The sequence below is a fragment of the Artibeus jamaicensis genome, unplaced genomic scaffold (genome assembly GCF_021234435.1).
Source record: "Artibeus jamaicensis isolate MK-2021 breed Jamaican fruit bat unplaced genomic scaffold, CSHL_Jam_final scaffold_474, whole genome shotgun sequence".
NCBI lineage: Eukaryota > Metazoa > Chordata > Mammalia > Chiroptera > Phyllostomidae > Artibeus > Artibeus jamaicensis.
Window position 1 is genome coordinate 5312186 of NW_026522046.1, and position 12948 is coordinate 5325133.

Genomic DNA, 12948 nt, shown 5'->3' on the forward strand with positions numbered 1-12948 from the left:
TGAGTAGGTTTTCATAAATGTGTTAGGTTTTATGAATTGTATACAAAATAAGAGAATCTGAAGAACTGGCTTTGGTAAAAAAGTGTCAAAGGAACATTTATTTATTTTTTTATTTGTTCAGTTTCCTGTAATAATATATAGCAATGAAAGAATAGGTCTCAAAATAAGACCCCAAAGCTCAGCTTCCTGGTCTTTGGCAAATCCCCGGCTGTGACCACCTCGGAATGAACTGGAGGTGATTTCTCTTAGAAGAGGAAGCCTCGAGACTAAGTTTCCTCACCCTGAACCTTCTAGTCCAGCACACAGTCAATTTCAGCCCATAACTATTTTCCCAAGTAAAGACATTGCTGACTACAAATCATATGCATTTCAGGCAAAGCACGTTAAGGTTTATATTTATCAGGAACTTGGCAAATGATTTTCATAATAATAAGACATTTTCTTTTGTAGTGACCTCCTTCTTACCTTAGGGGCCCTTTTGCTCTGCATTAATAATGAGGCTCCCTTGGTCATTTCTCTTGATTTTCCAGGCTTGGTCCAAAGCTTTTAGAATCTGGTTGGCTAGCTGATTTTTGTTTTTATAACTATTCCATGGCCTTTCAAACAGCAGGAAAAAGAGAAAGCCTATTTATAAAACAAGCTGAGGCAAAGGCAGTTTGACGCTAACAAAAGCCAGTATCAAAGGTATAACATTCAGTCAAAGAAATCCTTATCAATGTAGATAACCATTTGGTCAAAGGAGAGCAGGTAATGGGGAGTGAGTTCTGTTTCAATGTGTTGTGCCAGAAGCCCTGATTGGAAATAAGATCATTACAGAAAACACAAAGAATTATGCGATTGTTTTTCTTTTTCAAAAAAAAAATCTCTGGTCTCCAAGTCCCTGAGAATATTTAAGGATGAGATTAGGGCCCTGCTTTGATAATTAACACAAGCAGTACAAAGCAAATGTTCAGTTATTTTTGATTAGACAAACAGATGGAAGGAATTCTGTTCAAAAATGGCCAGAAATAGGCGGGGAGGCTGAGAGGAGAGGAGGGAGAACCTGGCAAAACAGTGCAATTGTTTTTCAAATTGGCTCTTGACCCTGGCAGCTGCAATATCAGGTGGGTATTTCCCAGGAGCTTCTACGCTTAGGAAAGGTTTTTAATGAGGCTGTAATTCAGATCTAGAAAGCAGCGACTAGAGATATCCAAAGGTATGTTACATCTGTTTCTTTTTAGTGTACATATGCATTTGAATCTATTATATGAGAGGAAACAATTGGACAGTAATTAGCGAAATGCTTAATCTCACTTTCATTGAAAGATTATTTTTCCTGGAAAAAGCAATCCTGGCTTTGTATTTTGGTGGGCTTGATCTCAATTATCCATGCCTGCAAATAGCCTGATGTGTCCCATCAAAGGCAGGCGGGCCAGCTACTAGAAATGCAGACACAGTGCCTCAGGGGTAATAAGAAGCCTCAGTGGGCTTATTTTGCAAATTGAGCCCTCTTTTGTAATAGCAACTGTGACAGCCCTCCTTAGGACTCTAAAAGAGTCTTTTTCAGGCTGAGTCCCAGATCCACTTCTTTGGTTGAAGGTGCAAACTGCTGTCCTGGCTGCCACCTGCCTGAACCTGGGAACCATCAGTGCAGCCAGTCTCCCTGGGCTCTGCCTCCCTTTCTTTCCAGCATCTTTCTCCAGTGCTTTGTCTTTGACTACTTCCTAAGCTCTTCACCCTGGGAATGTAGCATTTCACTCACATATCCTCCCAGTACTGTTCAGTTCTACTATTATCACCAGCCCAGGAATTCACAGTACAAATACACACCCTAGAAATTACCGTCTGTCAGTGGGAAGTCCTGAATTGTTCTTCCTTAAAATTTTTAAGCAGTTAAAATTGTACAGTTACTACGCATTCTCTTAGGATTGCCCTGCAATACATGATTGCTTTTGGCAAGATGCTTTTTAGCACACTGCTATATATTTAAGTATTAATACTAAATGGAACCACTGTATGAAATTATTGTAGATGTTAGGACTAGCATTAGCTCTCTCTGCTTGCCTGTTTACACAAATAAAAAAGAATATAAGGAAAATTCTAGACTGATGGACACAAAAATGAAAAAGAAGTTTTCTGCTTTGTGATATTTTTAATTTATATTTTTTCTTTTATAAAATCTGCAAACTCAGAGCAACAATTCATCAACAAATTGTTATTTGGAGAATCCTGAAAAGAATAATTTTCCAAAGCTAGCAACTCTCATGCAAAATAACACAATCTTATTTTTTTTCAAACACTGGTTATACATATTTATGGATTTAATGGGTCTTCATTTTCTCATTTACTGCAGTCTTTCATCCTTTGCCATGATTCGGCCTGAGCTAGAAAATGATCGGAGTAATACAAGATGAACAGAAAGAGTCAATATGATGAATTTTGCTTCTTTTTTAAATAGCACCAATAAAAGCCATTTTTATTGGTGCTATTAAGGAAAAGGCTACAACAGGCAACCAAGCTAATGTTATCAGATAGATTATCTGTCCCCACATCACATATTAGCCCACACTCCCAAATTACTCATCTAATAAAAGCTCTCTCTTGACTGCAAAGAACAATGGCCAAGACAGATGACATTTATAATGGGCATGCCTAAAGATGGCAAGGTCAGACCTCATCAGGACTCTATTTCCTGCTTAGGAGGAAGTCCCTGGGCAAATCTGAGAATTATTTAACTTTTTTATGTCTCACCCAGATACCTCCTGACACTTCTGACACTTTCTCTGCCTCATTAACTATGGCAACATCCCATGGGGGTTGAACTTCTACAAAGGTACTATGAAAGACTCTGGAGTAAAGACAGATTTTAACCAAAATGCCTTAGAGATGGTCACTTGACTATTAATCTTGGTAATAGCCAGATTCCAGGATCCCTACCATGTTGGAGTTAGAAAAGATATTTGAGATCATTAAGAACAATTTTTTCAGCCCTGGCTGGTATGGCTCCGTGGATTGAGCGCCACCCTGCAAACCAAAAGGTCAACAGTTAGATTATCTGTCAGGACTCATGCCTGGGGTGTGGGCTGGGTCCCCAGATGGGGGACTGCAAGAGGCAACAAAATGATGTTTCCCTCCCTCTCTTTCCCCCCTCTCTCTAAAAAAAAAATAATATCTTAAAAAAATTTTTTTTCATTTCGTATGTTAAAACCAAAGCTGGAGAAAAAAATTTTTTAAAGTTGAGAAAATTGTGTTGCAACTTGACACTTCTACGTAGTCCCTTGTAGTCGTAGGCCAATTCTTTCCTCATTACATCATAATTATGCCTTACAGAAGGTAAACAGATGACATGTATATAAAGAAAGCAGGTAAATGTTTGCATAATAGAACTTCATTATTAAAAAGTTTGTTATAATTTTACCCTTTATTAAAGGTGGTACATGTGAATCACCTGCTAAAATGTAAAAAGCAAAGGAAATTTAAGTGTCTTCTGTATAGCTTATACTGGTGGTTCTCTGCCGATTCATCTGGGAACTAAACGAATGCTCCTCATTTAACTGTGACCCTCTCCGTGGTGACGTGATGAAGGACACCCCCACAGGCACACGTACATACTTAGAAAAATTCGTCTGAATAGGGCAGCAAGCAGAGTTTAAAAAGTCTCCCAAGCACTACCCCTGCCCTGGCCTCCACCCAGTGGAAAATTCACTAATCCAAAAAAATGGCACCACACAATAAACAAATGTTTATGAGTGTCCAGTCTGCCTGCCAGGCATGGGTTATAAAGTGGTAAATAAAAAGTTAATACTGAAAATTAACTTGGCATTTTAGTGATTAGAAGGTACTCTATGTATCCACAGTACCCAACTTGGTCAAGCAACCAACCCCTCACTTAGAGGGTTCCTTATCTATTTGATACATCTTTACAAAGACCCTACGATGAAAAAGCCCCTTTCCGACTTTGCCCCACCCCCAGTACTCTCTATTCCCCTCCCACTTTTATTTTTCTCCTTAACATTTATCACTGTCTTTACATAATTTACTTATTCATTATTTGTCTTCCCCAATAAAATAAGCCCAAGGGGGCAACAATTTTTGTCTGTTTTTTCTACTGCTGTGTACCCAGTACCTAAAACACATAGTAAATGCTCAATAAATACTTGTTGACGAAATAAGTGTCAACACTTTTACACCTGCAAATTCTACTTGATATATCCTCTTTTCCATCATGGTTTGGAAACCATTCCCTGATGGTTTCCAAACCATTCCCTTCAATTATTCTTGCATGCCTACTCTACTGGTCCTCCACCTCTTAGAATTTTTTCTATCAGCTGCTAGGCAGGGTATAGCCACACTTGGTTGGATCCATGATGAGGTGTCACATGATAATCTTCCTTTACCCCCACGCTCTTCCACTGTCCCTACTGTGCCAACACTTATCCCTATATCACCCCCACCATCAAACTTATCTTACTGTTTGTCCAGTCCAGTGCATTGCTAGAGAAGATCTAAGATTCATGCTGGACTGGACCAGTAACAATTCTTGGTAGAACTCAATGCCCAAAATCCATGGTAAACAGAAGAAAATGAATGGGATTAGAGCTGAAAACGAATGAGGAATTAGAGCTGAATTTGAAAATCAGGCATCGTGTGCACTACCTGGTATCTTTGGCTGAGTCAGACCCTTTATGAACCTATTTTCTCATCTGTGAAATGGGGGTAAGAATTCCTACTTCATATTCATGAGGATTATGTTTTAAATGAAATATGTAGGGGAAAGCTCTTAGCAGATTTATAGGCATGTAGAATGTGCTTAATAAATGTTGGCTCCTTCTCTTCCTTTAATTCAACACATTTCACTAACTCCCAGTGATACCTCCACTCTTTGAAAATGACTAACAGCTGCTTAGTAAGAAAATTCATGCATGCTTTCTGGTGTGAATCTTAACTCTCCTCTCATTTCTGTATCAGAATTCTATGTCTTCACTCATCCTCTATCTTCTTTTCTAAGACTAACCCTTTGTCCATACCAATAGTTTTTTTAAAGATTTTATTTACTTAATTTTAGAGCGAGAGGAATGGAGAGAAAAAGAGAGGTGGAGAAACATGAATGCATGGTTGCCTCTTGCATGCTTCCCACTGGGGATCTGGCCTGCAACCCAGGCATGTGCCCTGACTGGGAATTGAGCCGGTGACCTTTCGGTTAGCAGGCCGGTGCTCAATCCACTGAGCCCACGGCAATATATTGTTTTTAACCCTGGCTGCACCTGAGAATCATCTGGGGAGCTTTAACAAATGCAGATGTTTGGGCCCATCAAAGACCAATTACATAGGAATCTCTGGAGGTGGGAACACAGCATAAAGTACTTTTTTAAGTTCTGTGATAGGATGACAAGACAATTCAATTGATGAGGAGGGGAAAGAACAGTCTTTTCAACAAATATTGCTGGAAGTGGGCGGATATACTCCTTCAAAGAAATTGAATCCATGAACAAAAATGAACTCAAAATGGATCATAGACTCAAATATAAGAGCTAAAACTATAAAACTCTTAGAAAACAAACAAACAAACCCAGGAGTGAATCTTCATAACCCTGTCTCGGGCAAAGCCCTTCTTAGATACAACACAAAAAGCACAAGTAACAAAAGCACAAGATAAATTGAACTTCATGAAAATTAAAAATTTTGTGCTGCAAACAATATCAAGAAAGTGAAAAGACAACCCACAGACTAAAATAAAATATTTGCAAGCCATATATTCGGTAAAGAACTTGTGTCCAGATTATATAAAGTCCACTTAATCTCAATAAGCAAAAGACAAATAACCTAATTTTTCACACGGGCAAAAGATGTGAATGGACATTTCTTCAGAGAAGAAATACAGATGGCCAAGAAACACATGAAAAGATGCTCAGTGTCATCAGCCATGAGGGAAATGTAAACCAAAGCCACAGGAGTTACCACTTCAAACTCACGGAGATGGCTCGAATCAAAATAATAACAACGTGTTGATGAGGATGTGGAGACATGGAAACCCTCATTCCTGGTGGGAGTGTGAAATGGTACAGCTGGTTTTGGAAAACAGTTTGCAATTCCTGAAAATGTTAAACATAAAGTTATCATACGACCCAGCAATTCCACTTCTAGGAATATAACCAAGAGAAATAAAAACATATCTTTGCACAAAAACGTGTTCATAAATTTGCATAGCAGTATTATTCATAACAACCAAAAAGTGAAAACAATTCAAATGTCCATCGTCCATCAGTTGAATGGATAAGTAAAATGTGGTATATTTGTACAATTGAATATGAGTTAGTCAGTGAAAGAGAGGAATGAAGCCCTGAAGTATTGCACAACATGGATGAACTTTGAAAACCTCACACTAAGTGAAGAAAGCTAGTCACGAAAACCCTGTATCTTGCATGATTTCATTGATATGAAATGATCTGAATAGGCAAATCTATGTATAGAGAAGGAAGATTACTGGTTGCCTAGGGCTGGGAGTGGTGAGGGGAAATGAGGGACCGCTGATGGGTACAGGTTTCCTTCTGCAGTGATGAAAACGCTCTAAAATTGGTTGTGGTGAGGGCTGAACAACTCTGAACACACTAAAAACCACTGGAGAGGAGAGACAGAGAAAGAGGGAGAGAGGGAAGGAGAGAGAAAAAGAGAGAGAGAGAACTAGCATCTGTTCCCCAGGTAATTCTAAAGTCCATTTACAGTACAGGCACCAGCTTCTGAACCACAACACCATTATCTTGTGTGGTGACTTTCCTGCTAGAGTCCTCAGGGGTAAAGATAGCACCTTATCACAACCTTTCTCTCCCCCATCTCCTTAAGGAATAATAGCCAACACAGAGCAGAAATGCATTATCTTTAATTTTTTTTAAGTTCAAGAGTGTTGTTGGGGGAACACTGTTTACTTTAATTAAAAGTATAAGAGTCAGGCTGCCACCTGGCAGAATTGATCATCTTGTCTATCTCAATACATGTGAACTCTTCAAGTAATTAATTCAGCTGTAGCACTAGAGGGAGGGTAGGTAGCCGTGCAAACCAAACTGACCGGTTCTGCCGTCCAAAGCTCGGCTGTTTTGTCAGACACCAGTGGATGTGGCCTCCGGCCTTTAGGAACCATTCTTTTGACAGTTCCCCAGGACATGGCTCTGGTTTGACTGACTTTGTTTACTAAATAAATTAATTCCTACTTCTGGAGCAGCTTCAATTTTTAAACAGAAAGCCATCTATTGCCAGTTACTGATACACAGGATTTTATTGTTTGATATTAAACAATTAAGAGTTATTGTGTTTTTCCCCCGACAAGTACACTATACATGAAAATAAATATAATCTAGAATACAGCCACTAGGAGTGGAGAGAGAAGGAGATTCTATAGCCACTCTTGGTCTTAAAGGGATAGTTTTACTTTACTAAATCCACAGTGTAGACTGTATTTCTTGCATGGAAATAAAGCTCTCTCTTGGCAAAATATACATTAAAAAAAAAACACAGAGTCTGATCAACAGTGATCTAGGAGATTTCAGTAACTTAAAATAACTTTGAAATTGCTACTCACAACAAAGTCTCTGAAGATACACACACAAAAAATTTAAATAAGTCTAGGTGTTTCACAAATATAGGGGACTATGTCATTTGTTCAACCCAGCACATAAAAAATAGCAAAATGTGAAACCATAGTTGGCTGAAATAGGACAAAGATCTGGTTCAGAATTAGGCAGCAGTTTTTCTATAACACTAGTGAGTTTAAATGCACTCAGGAAAAAAAAAATGAGTGAGGGAAATGCCAAGATTAGAAACAAAAGAGAATTCTAAATTCTCAGGTAATTTTGACATGAAATGAATTTACAGTTGGAAAATTCATTAATAAGAACATTCAAAAGATATCAGTAGAGACATAATTTAGAAGCCTGGTTTCATGAGAAAAGATTAGAAATATGAAATTCTCAAAACTAAGTACTGATTGTACAAGGTAAACAAGACAAGGCTAGATGATAAGAAATAACAGGCATTTTGCTTCCCCCTTCACCAGGAAGGACAACCAGATAGATACACGCCACAGATGAGGACACGGATTGCTCTAAGTGAGGCAGTCGGAAAATGCTATTAAACTATTTGGGTTGAGGAGCTGCCCAGAGGCAGAACATGTCATAATGTCACATCTCTCCTCTTTACTATCACAATTTTCACCAGAATACACCAGAGCCTTGGAAAACAAATTCAATCACAAACACTAACTTTTTGTTAAAACTCCAAGCAAACTATCAAACCAACTTAATACACTGAACATGTCAGAACTTTTCCATGTTTCCCAAACACTGCAGAATAAACTATTTTCATTATCTTAGAAAAACAGTCATGTGCTTTTCTACATAATTATGGAATATATTAGGAAACCACATCTTAGTTTTCATTTAGGAGATATAGAAGTCAGAATTCAGAATTTAAGGATAATTCCCTTTTTTTTTTGCCTCTGGTGTAGGCTTTCAGGTTTTTGAAAACGCAAATAAAATGTACAGAGTGACATGAAGAGCTGCAAATATATATAACTACACCACTACCGCTCCCATAGTAAAAGCTTATTGGGGAGAATGGGTGGACAAGCATTCATCTACCCCAGACTGCAACCCCCAGGTACTGGCTGTCACACGATTATGAAACAAAAGCAAGGTGAAGGGTGAGAAAGCACAGAGAGGGCAGTAGGGAGACAAGGGCTCGGCAGGACGGATCCTGCTCCTTCTGGCTGGCTGGGCTTTCCCCGGCACCTTTCTGGTATCGGTTCCGGGGTTTTCCTCCAATGCAATCCACATCCTCATCTCAGAGAAACAAAACTCCCTTCCAGGAAAGCCAGACCAGCATCCAGGGGTAACGTGCGGAACCGTAAAAGAAAAATGTCCACGTCTAGCAGGCAGACAAGCAAAGGAAAACCAGCTGTCAGTTCCAGAGGCTCCTAGCTGTAACGGGTTTCGGGTTTCTGTCTGTCTGTCTCTCTCACCTGGGCTCCCTCAATAATACCAGCTTTCTAATCACCTCAGATCACATATACATTCTCCATCTGTCCTTGTGAAACACATGCTGAGGGAACAGAAAAAAAGAGTGCGATACTCACAACAATGAAGAATTCCTACACATGCCGTTCCATTTTCTTGCTTTAAAAAGATGAAAGGTTAATTTAAAAAGCCTTGCAAGATTAGAAAAATAAGGGGGAGGGGGATTCCGCCCACACAATCCAACAGCCCACCGCCAAGGAGCCCGGAGGCTTGCTGACGTCACAGATTCATGAATGGATGTAAATTGGGCTGGTTTAGGATTCCGCACAGACTTCGCTGTGGTGTGTGCCTTGAAAAAGAAAGGGTGGGTCCGGAGCAATTCCGGCCAATAGGCTTCAGGCAGGCAAGGCCTGCCTCCTTTCAGAAGGAATCTGGTCACAGAATAAACAGAGCCCGCCAATCAGGTGTCTGCCCCGGCCTCGGGACAGACCGGCTGGCAGCTTGAGACGAAGGTATGTGTGTGTGTGTGTGTGTGTGTGTGTGTGTGTGTGTGTGTGTGTGTGTGTGTGTGTGTGTGTGTGTCTGTGCTCGAGTGTGCGCGCGTGTGCGCGCGCTGTGGTTGTCGGGTGTGTGTTTCAAGCTGTGATAGTCACGAAAACATTATTATTGCTATTGAATGAGGGGACCAAAATAGAATTTCAGTGGAATCAGTGCTACCAAAAATGCACATAGAGAAATGACAAGCTTTTATCCTTTAGAGGTGTTTTCCTGGACGCTTTTCTTGCTGTTCAGCAATGTGCCTGATCTGATGTGATTTTTTTTTAAATCATAGGGAAATAGTTTCCAAAACTGATGACCAAGGGACATGTTTGCCCTGCACATCAAGACTTGTCAAAGCAAAATAGTAAGGAAATGACCCAGTGATTATGGAAATAAAAAATAAGACAATATTACATAAATGTAATTGTTTTGTAGAACAGTATCATCTCGCTGATCTTGTGATGCTTCAAAAGTGGGTGTGGAAGAGTAATGTATTGCTACCTTTAAATAAGGTAGGGCATTTCCTCATTTGTTTATTAAACTTCTGACACTAAACTAAGACACAGCTCCCAAAAAGCTCTTAATTATTCTTAGAGAAAATTTTGATTTTAGTAAGATGCATTATTAGCAACAGCAAAAACAACCCTATTAAATTCACTCAGAGAGCTCATGACATTTTTAAAAATTAAAATAAACTTTAACAGCTTTATTAAGGTGTAATCAATATACAAAGAACTGTACGTGTTTAATGTGTACAACTTGATGAGTTTGGAGACGTGCAAACATCTGTGATACTGTCACCATAGTCGAGGTAGGGGACATATCCAACATCTCCAAGTGTTTCCTTCTGTTCCTTTGTGGGGGGTGTGGTTGGTTTTGGTTTTGGTTTTGATAGTAAGAACACCTAACGTGAGATCTAGTCTTTTAGCAAATTTCGAAGTACTGTACACAGTACAATATCATATTGTTAACTGTAGTCAGTATGTGGACAGCATGTCCTTAGAACTTTCTCATTCACATAACTGAAATTTTACACCCATTGAATAACAAACAACTCCCCATTTCTTCTTCTCCAGCCCTTGGCAGCCACTATCGCATTCTCTGTTTCTATGAGTTTGGCTCTACAATCTCTCATATAAGTAGAATCATGCAGTTTTGTCTTTTTGTGACTGGCTTATTTCACTTAACATAATCTTCCAGGTTCATCCATGTTGTCACAAATGGCAGTGTTTCCTTCATTTTTAAGACTGAGTAATATTGCTTGGTGTGTATATCCCATAGTTTCTTTATCCATCATCTGTCATGGACACTGGGGTTATTTTCACGTCTGAGTTATTGTGCATAATGTTGCAATGAATGTGGGAGTACAGATGTCCCTTTAAGACCCTGAATTCAACTCTTTTGAATATATACCCGGAGTGAGATAGTTGGATCCCATGGCAGTTCTAGTTTTAATTTTATGAGGAACCTCCATACTGTTTCCATAGCTGCTACACCATTTACATTTCCAACAACCTCGCCAGCGAGGGTGTACAAGGGTTCCAGTTTCTCCACAACCTTGCCAACACTTATCTTTTATTTTTAAATAACAGTTAACCTAAAAAGTATGAGGTGATATCTCATTGTAGTTTTGATTTGCATTTTTAAAAATATTTATTTCTAGAGAGAGGGGAAGGGAGGGAGAAAGAGGAGGAGAGAAACATTGATCTTCGCTTCTTGTGTGCCTCCTGCCCGGGGACTGAACCCACAATATAGGCATGTGTCCTGACTGGGAATCAAACCAGTGACCTTTTCACGTTAGGGATGAGCCACACTGGCCAGGGCTGATTTGCATTTTCTTGATAATTAATGATGTTGGGCATCTTTTCATATACATGTTGGCCATTTGTATGTCTTCTCTGAAGAAATGTCTATTCAACTTCTTTGCCCATCTTTCACATTGGTCATGGCAATGATTTTTTTTTATATAATGCCAAAAGCACAGGCAACAAAAACAAAAATATACACGTGGGGCTACATCAAAGTAAAAAGCTTCTGCATAGCAAAGGAAATAATCAGAATGAAAAGGTCACTCACTACAAAGGGAGGAAATATTTGCAAACCATGTATCTGGTAAGGGGCGAATTTCCAAAATATATAAGGAACACATACAACTCAATAACACAAACACAATTAACTCAGGACATTTCTTTACTATTTAAAGAAGTTCAAAGTTACACAAAAGCGAGATTAATATAATTGACTGTCCTTGTATCCCATCACTTTACTTTGCAATTAAAAATAGTTTACTAATACTGATCACGACATTTTTGAACATGAGAAATGGTATTAAGTCCTTCAGAACGGAACAATAGTGGTTAATATAAGGCTTCAGATATGAAGTGCTCAGTGACCAGGAACATTATGAACAGTGATCTGTTCACTCAGTCAGACTGTTTGTACAGATGAGGGAAGAAAAGCACTTGCTGCTTCTTATGGTGAGTTCAAACCCTACACTAGTAAGTATTTCCCACTGCTTAGCTCATTTGGAAAAAGAAAACTTTCCATGATTATTGCACACAGAACAAATATGTTCAGTGTACTGTTCTATATACTAAAAAAAATAGAATATCAATGGTAAATGACATATTGAATAAATTTTTACAGGACCTTATTGTGGAATATTACAATGGAAAAAAATAGACCCAAGAATTGTACCCATGTAAGATGGCAGAGCTTAAGACCAATGCAGTACTGGTATGTTCTTCATAGGCCCAAGTGCACCACGGTGGCCTATATCAATATGTCCATGTACCCTGATTATTTTAGAACCCACAAATGAAAAGACAATGAAAAAAAACCCTGTTTCTTTTAACAGCACTCAAAACAACCAGGATACACTAAAAGAATCAGATTTACAAGAAAATTTTTTTCTTCCAAAATAATACAGTCTAACTCATAGAAGGCAGTAACCTCTTTGTGGAACATGTCAATAATATGGCTAATCTGTTATACAAACTTACATTTGCTGTAAGGTTTGACAGCAACATCATTAGGAAGAATAAGTTCACCGGAGATCAGGGTAGTCTCTGAAGCAAATCAACAAAACAGTCTATAAATGCTTCAAATATCTGCCACCTAACATTGACTCAATATGTAATCTGACAAATAAAACCTAGTTGGTTCTATGGACTTGCCATTTCAGTAAGCTGAACTCAGTGTCGGTTAGCATGCTTCCCTGTACCACAGAAACACCTGGGCCAATAAAACTTTCTCCATGTCAGATATCATTGGGAAGATAAGTTGTCTCTCCAAATTACAAAAGCTGTAGAAGTAATTCTTGGAAGAAGCTGTTGTTTTAGGGACGGAGGAAGGCAGGGAGAGGGGGCCATGAAAATCCACATTCCACAGCAGCACTGCTGGGAAACTTCCCGTGATGATGGAA

General features: G+C 39.0%; 1 protein-coding gene across 5 annotated transcripts in view; it reads right to left on the reverse strand.

Annotated features, from left to right (window-relative positions):
• MAP3K13 (mitogen-activated protein kinase kinase kinase 13) overlaps nt 1-12948 on the reverse strand; it is a 153913-nt gene that overhangs the window by 76322 nt on the left and 64643 nt on the right. Inside the window, exon 1 of one of the 5 annotated variants that reach the window (XM_037131297.2) lies at nt 9104-9436. The exons of the other annotated variants lie outside the window; for them this stretch is intronic. The gene's annotated coding sequence lies outside the window, so the exon portion shown is untranslated. Of the gene's footprint in view, nt 1-9103; nt 9437-12948 lie in introns of those variants that run through there. 5 annotated transcript variants of the gene reach the window in all.